Source organism: Hemiscyllium ocellatum, chromosome 19 (assembly GCF_020745735.1).
Source record: "Hemiscyllium ocellatum isolate sHemOce1 chromosome 19, sHemOce1.pat.X.cur, whole genome shotgun sequence".
Classification (NCBI taxonomy): domain Eukaryota; kingdom Metazoa; phylum Chordata; class Chondrichthyes; order Orectolobiformes; family Hemiscylliidae; genus Hemiscyllium; species Hemiscyllium ocellatum.
The window spans coordinates 64,569,959-64,589,889 of NC_083419.1; positions in this window are offsets into that span (position 1 = coordinate 64,569,959).

The following is a 19,931-nucleotide window of genomic DNA, read 5'->3' on the forward strand; positions in this document are numbered from 1 at the left end:
TTACCACGGTGAGCAAACTAGATGTTGAAAATTCTTGACATGGAAGTTAGAGCAGGAACCTGGAGAATCTTCTTCTATCCATTGGGCGGCCATTATTTATTGGGCGGCATGGTGGCTCAGTGGTTAGCCTCACAGGGACCCAGGTTCAATTCCAGCCTCAGGTGATTGTCTGTGTGGTGTTTGCATATTTTCCCCGTGTCTGCGTGGGTTTCCTCCAGGCTCTCTGGTTTCCTCCCACAATTCAAAGATGTGCAGGTCAGGTGAATTGGCCGTGCTAAATTGCCCATAGTGTTAGGTGCATTATTCAGGGGGAATGGGTTTGGGTGTGGACTTGTTGGGCCGAAGGGCCTGTTTCCACACTGTAGGGAACCTAATCTAATCTTCACTCACAGGACATGAGTCCTGCTGGCTGACTGGCATTTATTACCTGTTCCTAGCCACTTTTGAACTGAGTAGCTTGCTGGCCATTTCAGAGGTCAGTTGAGACTCAACAACATTGGCTGTGGGTCTGGAGTCACATGTAGGCCAGACTGAGGTAACAATGGCAGAGTTCCTTCCTGAAGGACATTGGTGAGCCAGATGGGTCTTTTCAATAATTGAAAATGGTTTCATGGTCATCAATAGATTCTTGATTCCAGACTTTGTTTATGTGGAATTTGAATTCAATCATCTGCTATGGTGGGATTCAAACCCAGGTCCCCAGAACGGTAACTGAGTTTCTGGATTAATAGTCTGGTGATAATCACCTCCCCAGATCACCACTCGCTCCAAAGGACTTCCATCTTGGTCACAGGCACCAATATCTCAGGACATCAGCCACATACACACACCACATCCATGGACATTGGCATCTGACATCTAAGAGCAAGGAGGTATACGTTAGAGTATCGTATAGGCCACAACTGGAGCACTGTGTGCAGTTCTAGTCACCTCACTGCGGGAAGGATGTGATAGCACGGGAGGAGGTATGGAGGAGGTTTACCAGAATGTTGCCTAGGATGGAGAAATTGAGCTCTAAGGAGAGATTAGATAGGCTTGGCCTTTAGAACAAAGAAGACTGGGGGTGGGGGCAACGTTATTGAGGTGTATAAAATCATGAGAGGTATGGCTCAGAGTGAATAGAGGGAAGCTGTTCCCCTTAGGCAACGGGTCAACCACAAGGGGGCACAATTTTAGGGTAAGTGGCAGGAGATTCAGAGGGGATTTGGGAAAAAGCTTTTTGACTCAGCGGGTGGTGGGACTCTGGAATGCACTGCCTGGGAAGGTAGTGGAGGCTGGAGACCTTACAACCTTTAAAACAAAATTAGTGACGTTGGGTGGTGGTGGTGGGGGTGGGGGTGGGGTGGGGGGGGAGGAATTCAAGATGGTGATTTGGCATGTCTGCCCAGCTGAGCTCTGCACCATCACGTGGACAAAGTGGTGCTTTAACCCTCTCCATATCAGCTGTTTTGGAAAACAATCAGTAGTTTTAAGTTAGTAGAATTACTACATAACTTTTTTGGTGTTCAGGGAAGATGACTAAGGGCATAGATCACAGCGATCAGGGCACTCCCCTTTAGCAATGGACACATCCGCGGTCACAGCGTCGGCCTCCGGTGAAACCCCGTTGGATGTACCTGATCAGCAAGGCCTGGCATCAGGGATCATGAAACTTCGAAAGAAGATCAAAGCATCGATGGAAGAGAACTGTGCCAGGCTGGAACCAACCTTGGCCAGGCTGCAGAAGCATGAGCAGGAGCTGCAGAGTCTCGGGAAGTGCGTGGCGGAGGTCAGGGGTCAGACCGAATCCTCGGCGGAGAAAGTGAGGACTGCAGATGCTAGAGCCCTGAAGAAGGACTCAGGCCCGAAACGTCGATTCTCCTGCTCCTTAGATGCTGCCTGCCCTGCTGCGCTTTTCCAGCAATATATTTTCAGCTCGAATCCTCGGCGGGACAGACCCAGGCCCTGGAGAAGCAGGTGCCGGGCTTAGTGTAGCAGGTCGACGACTCCGAAAGTCAAGGTCGAAGGAAAAACACCCGGGTGATCGGGCTGTCTGAGCGCGAGGAAGGCGAAGAGCCTGCCAGTTTTCCTGAAGAATGGCTGCCACAGTTTCTGGGGCTGGGAGGCGAGACGGGCCCGGGTGTGGCTGGACAGAGCTCACCAAGTGGTGATGTGCAGGCCCAGTTCGGACCAGTTCGGTTCTAGTGTGATCCCAGTCCTACAGGGACAAACAAAAGGTAATGGAAGCTACCAAATTGCTGGGAAAGGATCCACAGGCCCTGATTTATAAGGGATCCAAGATTTTTTTTTAAGGACTTTCCTGCAGCCGTGATCTAAAGCCGATGAGATAAAGAAGAGATTGAGGGATCTGGATATTCGATACTCCATAAGCTACTCCATTTTAGACATAAAGGGTCCGTGCATGTATTTGACTCACTGGAAAAAGCAAAGAACTTTTTGGCATTTTGAAATAGACTGAATGGTCCAAGTAACGTGGGTAATAATGGCTCTTTTTTTTAACTTTTATTTTTTTCCTTTTTTTGCTCCATTCTTTGTTTTTATAATTACATCCTGGAAAGTGTTGGATTTTTCCAGTGATAATTGAAGTTAATGTAAGTTAATTTTTTTTGTTCATAACATTTATGTACCTTTTATCCTTTGCCTGTGTATGGGGCGCGACTCCAGCCAGGAGTTATGGAGGTGTATGTGGGTGATGTAAGCACCTCCTATAGAGAGGGGGCAAGAGTCTCCCATTAAGTGTTTTTGGTATGTTGTAATTGGTTTAATTTATTGGTTTATAGTAGATGTAGTTTTTGAAAGTTATGTTATGTTTTAGTGTATGTATTTTTAAGGCTTTATGAGTCTCTAGTTCTTTGCACTCAGTGTGTCTTGAGTAGGGCTTTTTCTCTCAGGAGTTCAAGGGCTGCTTTTGAAGGATATGGCTAAATGTTTTTTGAAATGGTGCACCTGGAACATTAAAGAGAAAAAAAAGTACTTTTGAGTCTTAGAAAGGAAGGTTTGAAATTGCCTTATTGCAAGAAACCAAACTTGATGGTAAGGAGTAAAGTTGCAGCGGTGGTGGGGTGTGTGGGGTGGGGAGTGGGGTGGGGGGGGGAGGTGAGGGGGGGGAGCGCAGTGGTGTATTGATCTGGTATTCTTTTCATCTTTTAACCCTAAAAGCAGGGGAGTAGCTATTCTCATTCAGAAGAATCTCCCATTCCAGTTGTTAGATCAAATTAAGGATGAATATGGGTGGTTTGTGATCCTTTAAAGTTTTAATACACAGTGAGGAGCATGGTGTCCTAAATGCTTACTGCCCCCAACCAGCACAACCCCTCAAATTCCTGGCTAATATATTTTCTAAATTGATTGCTCTTGAAACATGAGACACTATTACAGGAGGAGGTTTTAATCACCTCATGGATGCTACAATGGATAGGATGCCTAAAGGTCCCCCAGGTATCTCTGCCAATTAAACACTTGGTGGACTTATACATGGAATTGGGACCGGTGGACATTTGGAGATGTCTTCTCTCTGCGGGTAGGGATTTCACCTTTTTCTCTAACCCACACAAGTATTATACAAGGATCGACCTTTTTCTAGCTCCATTTGCTTTTTTGAATTCGGTGATGTCCTGTAAAACTCGAAATATAGCCATTTCTGACCATGTGGCAATATATTTGGAGGTTAGGATTAAGGGCAATGGAATAGGCTCGTGGTATTGGCGAATGGATCCTTTTATTCTTAAGGACAGTAAGTTTATTGAGTACTTCCCAAACAAGTTTAAAACATTTTTGGCTATCAATTCGGGCACAACCAGTAACCCGTCTATACTTTGTGCGACTGCTAAGGCCCACACTAGGGGGATAGTTATCTCTTATTCAGTCAGTCGGAAATGACAGAAGGGAGAGCAGCAGTGTCTGCTTGAGGCACGGTTGAATGCAGTCGAGACAACAAATTTTGATAGGCCATCAGTGACTAACTACAGCGAGTCCTTGGGCTGCTTTGAACTCCATGCTCACTCAAACAGCGAAGAGAGAGCTCTCTTTCACAAAACAAAGGCTTTTTGAGCACAGTGATAGACCAGGTAAATACCTTGTGTATCTGGCCAGAGAAAGGATTCCGCCCCGAAACCATTGCATCACTCAGAGGGGGCACTGGGATTCTTACGTGTGACTCCAAAAAGATTAATGCAGCATTTCCGAAATTTTATTCTGAACTATATTGGTCGGAAGGCTGTGAGGATAGGCTGGTTAAGATGGAGTCTTTTTTTCAATGTCTTGACCTCCCAGGTGTGACCTGGGAGCAGGTGTCTCTTCTTAATGTCCCCTTAACGGTACAAAAGATACAGGAGGCAGTGAGACAACTCCAGTGTGGGAGGGCGCCCGGCCCTGATGGTTTCCTGAATAAATTCTATAAGGAATTTCTAAGTATCTTGTCAGAGCCGATGCTGGACACGTACAATTATCCGTACAGGCAGGACTGCCTCCTGCCCTCTCTGAGAGAGGCCAGTATCTCTCTAATTCTCAAGAAAAGGAAGGCCCCAGAGGACTGTGCTTCATATAGGCCCACTTCACTGTTAAATTCGGGCTTTAACATTTTATCCAAGATATTTGAGTTGAGATTGGAGAAGGTGTTGCCCTATATTGTAAAGGAAGACCAGGCAGGTTTTACAAAGTGCCGTAGGCCCTCTAATAATATTAGAAGATTACTGAATATGGTCCAAATGTGTCAGCAATGATCAGTTGGTGGTCTCCCTAGATGCAGAGCAGACATTCAACCTGGTGGAACGGCCATATCTTTTTTATACTTTGGAACGGTCCAGTTTAGGTGGGATCTTTACCCGATGGGTGGAGGTCCTGTATAGTGATCCTATGGCAGAAGCTCTTACCAATGGTGTAAGATCCAGTAATTTTAGTGTCGGGTAGGGCAGTCGGCAAGGCTCTCCCCTTTCACTGCTATTGGTTACGCTGGTAATTGAGTCACTGGCTGAGGCTATCAGGAAGGACCCCAACATAGCTGTCCTGGAGGTGGGATCAAGGGTGCATAAGATTACATTATATGTAGATAATGTTCTCCTCTTCTTATCAAACCCCATTTAATACAATGTATTAATTTATTTTCCCCTTTCTTGGGACTAAAGATCAATTTTGTGAAGTCGGAAGCTTTTCCCATTGTGGAGTCTTGAGGGAATTCCTGATATTGAAGGTGGATTGCAATTCCCCTTCAGGTGGTCGCCGGGAGCTTTTCTTTTCATTTTGTTACTCCCACCTTTGACCAGCTATGTCAGGCTAATTTTGCACACTTGCTCGACAAGATAAGACCTTCAGCAATGAGAGGCCCTTCCAGTATCTTGGTTAGGTCGAGTAGCCCTCATCAAAATGAATGTTCTTCCTCGTTCCCAATATCCCATGTGAATGCTCCCTCTGATGTTGCCCAGGCAAACATTGCAGAGACTCAATGGTTGGCTCGCTTCTTTTATTTGGCATCACAGGCAACCCCTCATTAAGCTTACCAAAATGCAACTATCCCAAGGGATGGAGGGGGTAGGCCTTCCAGATATTAAGAGATATTCAGTAAGCTCCCTTCTATCCTTTGTGAATGACTGGGCTTGTGAGGACCCGAGATCAACGTGGTTTAGTGTCGAAGCCTTTGTTAATCTATCATCCATGGATAAGATGAGGACAGTCATGGAGTACTGTTGGAATCCAATTATCGTTAATACAGTCAAAGCATGGAGAGTGATGTGACAGAGTGAAGGCAGTTTAGCTAAAACCTCCTTTCTCATTCCCACAGTTGGAATGCCAGGATTCTGGCCAGAGTTGATGGACTCTGGATTTAAACGATGGATATCCAGAGGAGTCTCCTGTCTGGGAGACCTGTTTGAGGGAGAGATCATGATATCCTTTGATCAAATGTTCACAAGTGGAGACCTCTTTCAGGGACTTTATTCAGAAAAAGATTACACTTTTGCTCAAGCCTTGTTGGTCTGACGCAGAGAGGAGAGTGCTTCAGGCTACAGGCACTCTCTCAATTAGCACCCTTTGTCACCTACTGGGATGTGGTGCCTCAAAAGATATTGAGCAACTATACGAGGTCTGGGAGCAAGAGTTGGGAGTGGAGATTCTCTCAGAGACATGGGGGGGTCGTTTGGGAGAATGTGAGAAAGTTCTCGATCTGCAACAGGATGCATGCTATGCAGCTGAAGGTCCTTCATAGGGTTCATCTGCCCCCGGAGCAGCTTGCAAAATTCAAAAAGGGAGCATCTCTAATGTGCCCCAAGTGCAAAATAGGTATAGGTACCCTTACCCACTGTTTGTGGTCATGCCCCAAACTTCACAAGTACTGGAGTGCTGTGGCAGGAGTCATAGAGGGGTCCTGGGGACTGAAGTCAAGGCAGACTCGGTCTCTCTCCTCCTGGGCCTGCCGAATTTATCATCCTTAGATGCATATGGGAAAAAGCTATTTAACCTTCTCACTTACTATGCGGGGAAGAACATTTTGATGAGCTGGGTATCTGACAACCCTCCGGGCCTACTGGGATGACGTGGATTAGTTATTATGGAACACATTCCTCTGGATTTCCTCACAAAAAAACTGAACTTTTCTATAAGACATGGCAGCCATTTTGAACTACCGAGAAGCAGATTTGACAGCTATATTAATTAGGGCTGTTGTCTAGCGATGATAATTAGGTTGGGCGAGCCGTGTGCCCTGAGAAGAAGAATTCCGACTAAATACAGATGTAGTAACTAATGCTCCCAGACATTGAGAGCATTGGTGAGGTTGCACTGAGTGGTGCAGTTTATTTAATTGTTTGTTTATTTGTAGTTTGTGGAGTAGGGTAGCAGTTGGTTCATCAAACTTGTTAGATTGTTGCATATTTTGTAATTTTATAATTTTGCAAAGAAAAAATTTCTCAATAAAAATATTGATTAAAAAAAAGTTTGGTGAGCACTTCAAGCATCATAACATTCAATGATATGAGGCAAGTACAGGAAATTGGGAATGGCGCAGATTTAGTGGTAGTTATGTCGTGCAGAGTTGATGGGCCTAAGAACCTTTTCTGCTCAGTACAACTCTACCTACTAACCCCTAACAGCCCTGGTGGCATGTCTCTGATCCATTTACAGAACGCTTCTGCTCTTCAAAGATGCACTGGCATCTCTCACTGCAGCAAGGGCACTCTATGCTCAGAGACATGAAAGATTTATTGGGTGCCACACTACCCCAAAATCAAGATGGCAGCTGAGTAGCAGAGCTGCATACGGGTTCTTGCCAGAGGCGATAAGCGCCTGCATGCCTTTTTGTCTTGCTTTTTTTAATCTTTTTATTTCTGCTCTTTCTCTTTCACATTTTCCATTTGTTTTTCTCCTCTTTGCAGCGAAATCAGCGTGGCAGCTACAGCAGGCTGCGCGTGGAATGGCGGCTTCTGCCAGAGGTAGGGTGACAGAGGCGGTGACATCCTCCCAGCATTTGGGCCTGGCAAGCGGCGGCAAAGTTCCTCCAGTGATCGGAGATGGTGGCAGTGGATTTTTCAAGATGGTGGCGCCATCAAGGTGATATCTTGGACAAGGGCAACCGGAGTGAGCCTCTTGATGAGGTGACCGTGGCAGCCTGGTCTGGCAGTGGAGCAAGGGACTCCTGGTTACAGTAGGCCTAAAGCCGAGACTCCTGAAGTCATTGAGGCAGCAGCCAGGGACTTCCAGTTGTGAAGTCACAGAAACAAATCAAGAAGATATTTGCTAACTTCAGGGAATGTGGAATACAGCCCAGCGATCCAATGGCCCAGCATTTTTTTTTTAACTGGTTTTCTTGGCAGCGTTATTTCTTCAGAGGCCTTCAACCCAATGATATGGCATCCCAGCGTTTAGTTTTTGTCCGTCATGTCATTCTCATCGTGGATCTGCTTTCTGCCAGACCAGGAGCCTTTAAATGGACTTTGTTGAACTTTGTCTTGTATTTACTTAATTTTACTTAATTTTGTATGCCGTCGCCAATAAAGCTAACATTTGCTATCCTCCAGTCTTCTGGCACTATTCCTGTAGATAATGATGACATAAAGACCAAAGCCAAAGGCTCGGCAATCTCATCCCTGGCTTCCCAGAGAATCCTCTGATAAATCCCATCTGGCCTGGGAGACTTATCTATTTCACACTTTCCAAAATTGTTAACACCTCTTTATGCACCTCAACCCATCTGGTCTAGTAGCCTGTACCTCAGTATTCTCCTCAACAACATTGCCTTTTTTAGTGTGAATACTGATGAAAAGTATTTATTTAGCACTTCACCTATCTCCTCTGACTCCACGCACAACTTCTTGCTACTATGCTTGATTGGCCCTCATATTATTCTTGTCATTCTTTTATTCCTGATATACCTATAAAAAGTCTTAGGGTTTTCCTTGATCCTATCCGCTAACGTCTTCTCATGTCATCTCCTGGCTCTTCTTAGCTCTCTCTTTAGGTGTTTCCTGGCTAACTTGTAATTCTCAAGCACCCTAACTGAGCCATCACATATTTCCTTTCTATATCGAACTGAATAGATTATCTAAACTGCTGCTTCTTGACAACTGTAATAAAGTTTCTAAATTGCTTACAAATGGTTGACTGCCTTTGTTAGGCAATGGTGATCATACTGCCCCCAAATCAACAGACTGCAAAGCTTAGATCTGAAATTGCTGAACTCTGTCTGTCACTGTTACAGATATTTTCACAGACAGATGCATCTGTAGCCAACAGATGGATAAGGATGAGTTCCAGTATGTTTTTCTCTCTTGTTGTTTCCCTCACCAGTTGCCACAGACTCTGTCTAACAGCGATGTGATTAGAACTTGACCAGCTCGATCAGTAGTGCTGCTCCTGGCCTTGCCACCCTCAGTCCTTCCTCCAAGTGTTGTTCAACATGGAGGAGTAATCAATAGGAAATTTCCATGTCCATATTTAAGGGCAAGCCATGAGACTTCATGGAAAACAGAATCAATGTTGAGAGCTCCCGGGGCAACTCTAGCCCGACTGTATACCACTATGCTGCCACCTCTGCTGGGTCTGTCATGCCAGTGGGACAGGACATATCCATGGATGGCAATGGTGGTGTCTGGGTCATTGTCTGTAAGGTATGATTCTGTGAGTATGGCTATATTGGGCTGTTGCTTGACCAGTCTGTGAGACAGCCCTCCCAGTTTTGGGACTAGCATTCAGATATCAATAAGGAGGACTTTGCAGGGTCTGCTGTTGTCATTTCCTATGCTCTCGTTGATGCTGGGTTGTCTGTCTGGTTTCATTTCTTTGTTGAGACTTTGTAAAGATTGATACAACTGAATGCCTTGCCATGCCATTCCAGAGGGCAGTTGAGAGTCACCCATATTGCAGTGGGTCTGGAGTCACATGTGGACCAGATCAGGTAAAGATGGCAGATTTCCTTCCTTAAGGATATTTGCAAACCGGATGGATTTTTCCGGCAATTATTCAGTCGATTCTTAATTCCAGATCTGTTTTATTGAATTTAAATTCCACCATTGCCATGGCAGAATTTGGACACAGGTTCCCAGAGCATTATCTGAGTTCCTGGATTAACAGTCTAGCGATAATACCACCAGGCCATCACCTCCCCTAATTTAGAGCCTCCTCCCACCAATGCTCGTATTGATCAACAGCTGGAAAGGGAAACGCCACATAAAGAAGCTATCTAGTAAACTCCCCTGGTCAAGCATCTCTGCCCATTTACCTGCACTCTGGATCGGTGCCTTTAGCAGTCAGTGCAGGGAGGGTGCAGTCCCATCAATGACCACTGCTCCTGGTGGCGCTGCTGGGAATAAGAAACTGCCAGCCCTCTAGCAATACTTGCTGGAGTCATTTGACCCTTCCACATGGAAGCATAATCAGGTATTTAGGCAACTCATTGCCTGACAAGTGTAAAATCTGTATGTGGTTTGAAACACCAGTGAAGATGAACTAGTTCCTGCCTTCCTGGGTGGGCCCACCATCTCCATGCGAAATCCTAGCCAATGTTACCAACTCCATTCCATTCCATTTAATATTCAATCGTCAGAAAGGTGACACCATGGTAGTATCCCTCCGCCTGAAGTTCAAATCCCAGCTGCTCTGGAGGTATGTAATAACATCCCTGAGCTGGTTGATTATTTGAAGGAAAGACAATATCAAAACGCAACTACGCCAGGAGATGGACAGTCATTTTGGACATTTAGCTAATGCGTTATCTAAACTCTGGCTGTAATAGGATTAAGAGAACATGCGAGAACAATGGCCACCAGCACCATGGAAGTGAGTTACTCCATTTCCAATGCACTGAATTTCACAACAGATTGGTTGCCACCGTGTCCTGAACATGGGCTAGTGCCCAAGACCAATCTGTATTTGAGTGAGGCTGATGGCACCTTGGAACACTGCCTTAAACCCTGAGAGATGAACTGTGCCTCATGTGAGGGTGATCATAGCCCTAGCTCTGCTGGGCAACATGACAGACACTGCATTGTTCTTATGGTTCCCTATCGAGTTGACACATTGGTGTAAATATGGAGTCATAACTGGGGTTAAAACTCATGTTCAAACTATTCTAAGGTCTTGCCTCTATTACCATCCTGGGACCTCCCCCCACCCCGCCCGCACCCCCCCACCCCCAGATATCTAGGCACCTTCGATCCTGTCTTTTTGTCCATTGGTCTACTTCCTTCACTCTATGTATGATGCTTCTACCTTCAACCATGTGGGGTCTAAGCAATGAAAGTCCTTCCGTAGAATATTTTGCCCGTTGACCCTTCTCTCTTCTTTTGAAGATGATGCTTAAAATCTGTTTCTTTGACCAAGCCTGTCACCTTTTGCCTAAATAGGCCTTTGCCTGAGTATGTCTGCCAACGGACAGTGTCTTTAAACCACTGCCACCCATACCAACCCCACTACTAAACGCACCACCCCCAGCCCAGTCCAGCCCTCAAACCCCGTACCCCCACAAATGATATTCCACATTTGCATTGGACTGTTTTTCTCTAAATAAATGGTTGGGTATTCTTACACATCATTTCCTCTATTGAGAACTAACAAAATCTACAGGTACATGCAAGCTTTCAAAGCCAAGCCATAGTTGGACCTTGTTTGATTTTTACTGCTGTACCCTTTACATTATAATTGACCAACCAGGAATTATCTGCAGTGTTGCAGAATGGTGAGGGGGAGAGGTTTGTGGAAAGATTTGAACACGAGGAAGGGAATTTTAAAATCAACGTGATTGTGAATCGGGGTCAATGTAAATTAACATGGCCAATCTTCTCCCTAGACATTGAAGTTAATTCCCAACCAGGGAGAGGTCATGAATCATAGAATCCCTACTAGTGCTGAAAGAGGCCATTCAGCCCATCAATCTGCACCAACCCACCCTGACCCCTACCCCATCTCTGTAACCCTCATTTCCCATGGCTAATCTAGCAGGTCAGGCAGCATCCAAGGAGCAGTGCTTTTCAAAAAAACCCATGGAAGTGATCAGTACACAAAGGACAAAGGCTGCATCATAGGCAGTTCATCAGCATCCCTTCAAGGGTCCAAGTTGTGCAGTCTCGACTCTGATCTCCAGCATCTGCAGTCCTCACTTGCTCCCATGGCTAACCTACTTTACCTGCACATGCCCGGACCCTCTGGGCAATTTAGCATGGCCTATCCACCTCACCTGCACATCTTTGGACTGTGGGAGGAAACCGGACGACCCAGAGTAAACCCAGACAATGTGCAAACTCCACACAGACAGTCACCTGAAACTGGAATCCAACCAAGATCCCTGGCGCTGTGAGTGCTAGCAGTGCTAATCACTGAGCCACCGTGAGACACCCCCACGCACCCCTCCCACCAAATTCACCACAACCCTAGTCATGTAAAACACTGAGAAGCAGAAATCGTCTTTCCCACTGAATCAGAGCGGCTTTTCTGAGAGGCAAGGGTTTGATGATGGCTAATTAATTTTTAACCCTCACCAATATGATGGGCAATATTCACAATGAACAGGGGGTTAAAACTTGTGTTCAAACCACTCTAAGGTCTTGCTTCCTAACCTTGCAACTGTGCAACAGTAGACCAGACTGTGTGATCTGCAGCTGAGCAGGTGCGGAAAAACTGAGGGAGACCTAATAAAAAAAGGGTCTAATTAAGAGGCTGATCATTTTTAAATTAACTGCACAACTTGGACCCTTGAAGGGATGCTGATAAACTGCCTAAGGTGCAGCCTTTGTCCTTTGTGTACTGATTACCTCCATGAGATTTGTTGAATTACACCTTTTAAATCTGCCTGACTTTCATTCAGACTCAGTGGTTGAATCAACCCACCCATAAAACAAAGAGATAGCAGTCGTAGTTATTTCAACAGATATTCCAGGGCGATTGTAGGAGCGAGGGAATAGGCCATCTGTCCTATCAAAGATAACATGCTTCTCAAGGACTCATGCCTAATGAGTAATCAGAATGAGCTGCCTGACAAAAGTTATATGGCTGGGATTGTCTTGATTGCATTCGAGCTGCTCAATGGAGAATCCATTGATCCTGCCTCCTTAGTTGATTGATGGTGTTGTATCTTTTACACATAATTCATCAAACGAGACAAACAAAGCACAACATTCTTTTTCCGCACTGCTGCAGTGTTATGGAACTGAACATTGACCAACACCTAACACATGTGATTGCTGAACAATGCTGCCCATAAACATGGGGTGACATACCATTTAGGCTTTCACCTTACAGACATTGAAAGGAAAGAACATCGTCAACAAGTATTCTTCCTCTATATCCCTTCTCTATTATTATTAGCATCTAAAACGCTTCTTTCGCAACCACAGGATGGCTTGGAACAGTTTACAGTCAAGACGATACTTTGGAAAAACCATCGTCAGGAAGGAAATAGAGTAACTGTGCAGCAAGATCCAATTTGCAACATACAGTTGATAGAGGGCTGCAGTTCAAGAGTCACTCTATGGGCTTCAATGCAAAGTCTAAACTGGTACCCTAGTGCAGCAGCATTGAGGCAGGGTGTCATCTTTTGGTTAAACTAAAAATCTCAAGGCATTCTTTCAAAAAGGGCAGGGCAGTTTTCTGTAGTGTTCAGGCTAATATTCATCCTTCAAACAACATTGCTGAAGCAGATTGCTTGGTAGACCTTAATAGGGGTGGGCCATGTGGCCTCTTGACTCTATTCTACCATTTAGCAGATCAGGTCTGATCCAACAGTCCTCTCATCTACATATCGTCCCTTTCCCTATAAACTTTGATTCCCCAAATGATCAACAAACTTTCTTAAATATACACAAGGTCATTTTCATAATATTGTTTGTGAGAGCTTGCTGTGTACAAATTCACTGCAGCTTTTCCCTACATTACAAATGTTCAAAATTTTAAAAAAACCTAAAGTGCAGGAAAAACTGAGCAGGTCTGACAGCATGTGTGAAGGATGAAACAGAGTTAATGTTTATTCCTGCTTGTGTTAAACTAGAGGAAGAGAACCTCATTATCCACTTAGGCAATTTGTAACCTTCAGCACTCAACAACTTCAGAGCATGAAACTGTTCTCCATATTGTGTATAACCTGACCCCACATTTCCCCACGAAATCTCTTGTTTGAATGCGTTTGCTGTGAGCCGCACCAACTAATTTTCTGTTATTCACATCGACTATTAACACCTATTCTTCATTTATATCATTCCTCAATTATCATTAGCATTCCCTTTTGCCTCTTGCTCTGGGGCACAGTCGCCATCATTTCCACCAGATCTGCCTCTCCTTTATCAACAGCAAAACAAACATTATTTTTCAATCCACTTCATGATATTGGATGCGAAGTATTAACTCCGTTTTTCTCTCCACAGATGTTGCAAGACTTGTTGAGTTTCCTGAGTCTAATATTTTCAAATTTTATTTCAGATTTTCAGCACTTGCAATACTTTGCTTTGATTAGACTGTTCAAAATGTCTTTGAAGTAATAAAGGGACTTGAAGCCATTCTGAGGTGCTGGATGAGAATGGTGGAATAGTTGCAGGACAGAGGAGATCATTCACTCCTTTCTCGCCATGCATACCTTCTAGCAGAGCAACCCACAACCCTGTCTTTGCTTCGGATAATTATTCAATTCTTGTTTTGAAAACCTTGATTCAACCTGTCCTACCACATTCCAGATCCTAATCACTTCCTGCCTAACAATGTTTTCCTAATCTTACCACTGACTGTTTTGCCAAGGACCTTAAGTCAGTGGTTATTGGTTCTTGACCCGTCTGCCAGTGGGAACAAATTCTGTATGCCTGCTTTGTCCCAATGATTTTGAAAACTTGTATCAAATCTCCTGTTAATCTCTTTCCTTCCCCAAGGGGAACAGCCCTAGATTCTGCAGTGTTCATCTAACTAAGCCCCACACCCCGAAACCGTTCTCATGAGTATTTTCTGCACCACCTCTAATTCCTTCTTTCCAACATTCGTTATTGTTGCATCGTAGGCAAATCCTAAATTATGTACAGAGTCTGAAAATGCACATGAAGGATTAACTTGCCTTTAAGGGGATGCAATGGAAGTGTAGAATAATGCTGCAAATGTGTTGCTGGTCAAAGCACAGCAGGCCAGGCAGCATCTCAGGAATAGAGAATTCGACGTTTCGAGCATAAGCCCTTCATCAGGAATGCTGTGCTTTGACCAGCAACACATTTGCAGCTGTGATCTCCAGCATCTGCAGACCTCATTTTTTACTCTAAGTGTAGAATAATGAATGGGTCTAGATTCTTCTGACTTTACAAAAATAGAAGTGATCTCCTGCAATGATAAGATTCTGAGGTGCCTTGACAGAGCAAATGCTGAGAGATTCTTTCTCCGTGCTGGAGTGGCTAAAACTGATACAATCGCAGAGAGTGGAGAGTCATTGGAGCTCTGTACTCCAGAGGCTGAAGGAGCTTACTCACTGAGTAATCCCCAGACAGAATTGATGGATTATTGAATTCTAAGGGAATCAAGGTATACCGAAGTCAGACAGGAAAGAGCCACGTGATTGAAGATCAGCCATGATTATATTGAAGAGTGGAGGAGGTTCAAGGCCTACTATTGCCTATTGTTTTTAACATTTCTGGTATTTCTCATAGTGAAGAAATATTGTTGGCAAGTATATATATTTGGATGAAGGACAGAGAGGAACTAAGCATGAACAGTAGTATTTGCAAATGTCTTGCCATCCAGGTTAAACACAGTAAAAACTGTGCTTGTTTAAAGTAGGACAAATTGTTTTCCAAGGAGGTTGCCGTGAGGGCAAACACAATGAACACAAATTAGTTTGTTTCAATTGGACCCATGTACAAGTCCATCAAGTCATTCCCAGAAGGAAAGAAAATGCAATCAAAATTGGCGAACACTGGTTCGTCTCCTGTTGTTCATGTCAAAATTGCATTACAGTGTTTTCATTTTCAAGTGCTAGTAGTATTTGTCTTGCTTTTGCCCTCTGGCTTATTTGTACCCTGCCCTGCCCTTCTGTTGAGATGGAAACCGAATGGTCTCGTCTCTACGTGTTCGTTGGAAGGAGAGATCAAACCGGCTAGAGTTTGGAGCAAAAACACCGTTTATTACAGAATCAAAACTGGTACACTATACAACGAATTCAAAGCATGCAAATTCGTTGGAGAAGGCGTTCTGTCTCTCCCTTCGGATCTGGTGCAGTTATACTTCGCGCTTCCTCGAGTTCCCGGTCAGGTTCCCCCTGTTCGGCTCTTTCATTGGTTGGTTCACCTGTCTGTGAAGGGATAAGTGTCTCTATTGGCTGCCCGAGATACCTGTCCCACTCCTGCTGTGCCGAACAATGGGTAGACATCCTGGGTTCGGCAGTTTCCGATTTTGTAAATTAAAAGTTTATTGTTGGAAGGGTTTCCTCATTGCCATGCGTCTGGCTGTCTGGGTGTTCACAATAGTTCTCCATAGTTGAATATACAGATATTATCATTTAACATAGGACCCGAATGAGTTTGACGTCAGCGGAGGCATTAGCAAGTACTTTATCAATCAAGTGTAGTATCGGTGCGATTTACACTATCCGATAGTTACTGGTTTCCTTTATTAACAATGAGAGTGTAATAGGATGATCTGAAACTGACGGACATGTTCTAATCCCCCAGGAATGTGGCCCCAGGCAGGCAGTCCTGCAGTGGCTGGGTTTACTTTACATGGCTGTGTTTTAGCTGGTATCTGACAGTGTCTGCTTTAATAATGGTGCTCCCCTCCCTAGCCCCAATGTAGGTACCCCGATAGCAGATTCTCCCCAACATTCCCTCCCTTGGCCTCGAAAGAGGCCACACCCCCTTATCCCGTAAGGAACGCAACCCCACGAGGCGACCGGTGTCCGGTGTTGGATCGACCAGACTCACCGGTTCTAAGGAGACAGTCATGTGGGGATGAAGGATGCCTTGAAAAACGCGCCGCTACACAATTAAGCAATAGATGGTCACAGCTGCATGCTAAGCTAAACTAATAGTTGAAGTAATTGAGGCAGTGTCTGCAGAAATAACGAAAAGCACAGGATTAGACAACCATTGCAATAAGTCATTCAGAGCTGGCGAAATGTACGCGAGTGCGTTAGAATGAGTAAGCCATTTAGTAAACGGAAGTCTGTAGTCCAAAGAGCCGGCAAATGTAAATAGGCGTTGTAAGTTTGGAAAGGGAGTAGGAACAGCCTGGTACCAGCAGCTTAGGTACCCGCTAGAGATATGAAACCCAGTGTGAAACTGTACTGTGCCCCGGTGGTCCTGTAGATCAGTATGCTCCAGAGAGCAGCAGTGCTGTCCAACCGTCCGACATGGATGCAAGCAGGCAGAAATCTCATCAAAGGGAGACGAACGGAGGCCACCCGTTCCGATGTCAATGCGCGACTGTGCCTGTCTTAGGTTGCCCCTCGCCCGAGGGATCTTACCCGTCATTGGCTAACCAGTCGTGCTGCATTGAGTAATCGATACCGACATCCGTTTCACCACCCCAAGGACAGGCATGGGCAGCTCAGTAGCATGGTCAGTGGCCTCCGAGGGTGGCTGAGGGCAGTCAGGAATACTGGGCAGTCCGCAAAGGCCGCCTGTGAGAACAGCAGTGTCTCAATTGCCAAGGCACACAGTACATTTCACCCACCCGCTGTTATGGAAGGATCAATTCACATATCCCCAATTTAAACGGGCAAAATAAATAAGTGGGGGCTCTTTGGACAACCAGGCTGCATTTATCGTACATGAAGATGAAAAGTTAGTCATGAGTACAACAGGATCAGACGACTTCGAAAGAAAGTCATTGAGGGAGCTGACACGCACCGGTGAGATAGGATTTACTACACCCGAACCGCGAGCTGATGCAAAGGCGGTAGTAGACCAGTGGAGAGACTAACTGGCAGGCCCCCCATCGCCCGCCCTCAATGCAACCGGCCGCAAGCAAAAACCCGGTATCATGGCTCACGAGCGGAAGTCGCATTACAGCATGTATTGGATATGTCCCTGTCCGTTTGTAGGAGGTCACACACAGGCTGCCGTGTTGTCGGAGTTGGTGGCAGCGGCGTCTCCTGGTGGAGCTCAACGTATGGGGGTCCGGTTGAAAAGTAATGACACGTCATCACCTTTAAATCAGTGAGATGGGGCTGTGGGAATACAGTAAAAAGGAGTCCCCGCATCGCCAGGGTGATATATGGCGGGGTCAGTCAGGAACTATGTGACTACCATGGGAAATAAAGTGTTGTGTTGCATAGGGTGTTTGGGGTGACATGTCTGGGAGACCGGAATGGACAGGAGGCGGTCCCCAAATTCTCCAGTCAGTACTCCTGAACATAAGGTTTGTGCTCATGTGGACTGTCAAATGCAACCAGGAAGAGTGCACTCAACCATTTGTGTAAGAGGAATGGGGGCAGATATAAAAAGACAATGGTGAAAATAATGAAGGTAGTCTGAAAGCCTTAACCATTCTTATGAGTTGCGGACCTGTATGTGACAGTATTTCAATGAAAAATATCCACCAAAAGGAGTCACATAAAATAGAGAGAACTCTGTGTGAGGTAGACGGAGTGGTTTCACGTAAGGGAAGGGGTACAACTTTACACAAAGGAAGTCAGAGGGATTCATGATCTCAAATCAGAGAAAAAGCTCCCCAGCACGGGCTGCCACAAAAAGGCAGTCGAGGCAGGGGTAGCCAGATTATACTAGAGGTGTTTTAATGTTCGTCGAATTACGAAGAGGCAGAGGAAAAATGTAAAAAACGTAATCATGACACTGGTCCAGTGTCGGTGAGGTAATTGCGGGGAGCAGTCACGCAAACGGTGTCAAGTCGCAATATTCTGTCAACGTTAAAATCAAGTGTGCGCGGACTGTGGAAGACAATTAGTAGGATAATCCGTGTCCATTTGAGCAGCAGCACTACACAGGGTAGATGAAAGTCGGGACACTGATACAAATGCAAGATAGTACGAGTGGCAGTTATGACTCGGTGGGAATGTATACTAGCAGCTGCAGGAGCACAGGCGCCTGTATGTTTTAAAACGCAATGTTTGAAGAGTAAACACATTCGTCCAGAAGTTGTGTCGAAAAAATAGAGTAAGTCCCTCGAGAGGGAAGTGGGATTGGTAATAGTGAGAAGGGAATCACAATAGACTGCATAGGGGAAGGCAAACGGTACGCTTTGATAATGCACAGTAAGGGACACAAGTAGTTTCGATTAGCACACCGGGGAACTGCCTGTGCTCGGGGTGCGCAACCAGTGGGGCTGTCGTAGGACTACCGTTTGATGAGCCACCCATGGAGACCGTTTAGGATAAGGGTCATTAATGTGGAAATGATGAGGATCTCCATCAACGCTGTGGTAACAGGCCAATAGAGCAGGTAAATGTCCACTGTGTGGTTAGGGAAGACACAGCGCAGGAGATCCCCCTAACCTCTCAGGGCGTGCAGCGTAAGCCTTAAGGCGGCCGGGACCCCGTCTAGCAGGCAGGGCGGGGATTTTCGCCCCCAGACACTTGGGTATGATATTGGAGCGAACCGCGACTGTGAGGCAGACAGTATTGGTAACATCGGGAAAGGCGCCTATACAATGGAGAAAGACCAATGTAGATAAAAAGGGGTTGAGCCACCTGCTGAAGGGCACAAGCTTATCCTGGCGGCTATTTGCCCGCTCGAAGCGGAGTCTATGATAAACAAGGTGGACCTCCCAAGAGAAGGCCCAATGAAGAGTTTAGACAGCAGAATAAAGTACCAGAAGAGCAAAGATATCAGTGAAACAGACCCATGTCGGTGTAGAAGGGCAGCAACCCCAACTCTACGTAGAAACCGTGCCAAGGTGGAGTTGCATGATCCCCTCTCTTTCTGCACCTCCCCGTCAGGTCCCGTCTCATCGAGTGACTTTAGGGATATATTAGGTTGCGCTGACCTGGAGCAATGAGAGAAGTGGTGCGTGCGGTGGCCTATGTGTTTCCAGCCAGCTCAGTATAAGAAATGATGATGATGATTATGGAGAGGGGGACAATGTAAAACTCTGGGCAATTAGGAGATTTGCGGTGGGACGAAATTGGACTGTTTGCCTGAGGGGACTTGTCCCCCCAAACGAGATACAGAACAAGAGGATAAGTATAATCCTTGTGTATGCAAGAATCTGTGTGTGTGAAGGGCTGTGTGGCATAGACAAAAGAGAATGCGCAGGTACTGCGGGCAGTTTGAGGGAAGTAACAGCTTTTAAAAGGTACCCCGGGAAAAGAATCACAAAGGAACCTGGTGATCCTGCTGTTCTCAGCGCGAACCAGCGCCTTGCAAAAGATACGAACAGATGAGTTGGAGAGGACTACTCGCAGTTGAAGAGACTGAAGGAGTTGGGCAGGAGCTGAGTATTGATCCCGGTGGGAGGCGATGGTATGTATAATACCTTCAAGCAAAAGGCGACGGCAAAGTGCTGCCGATACTGTAGGTGCGGTGGAGGACAAA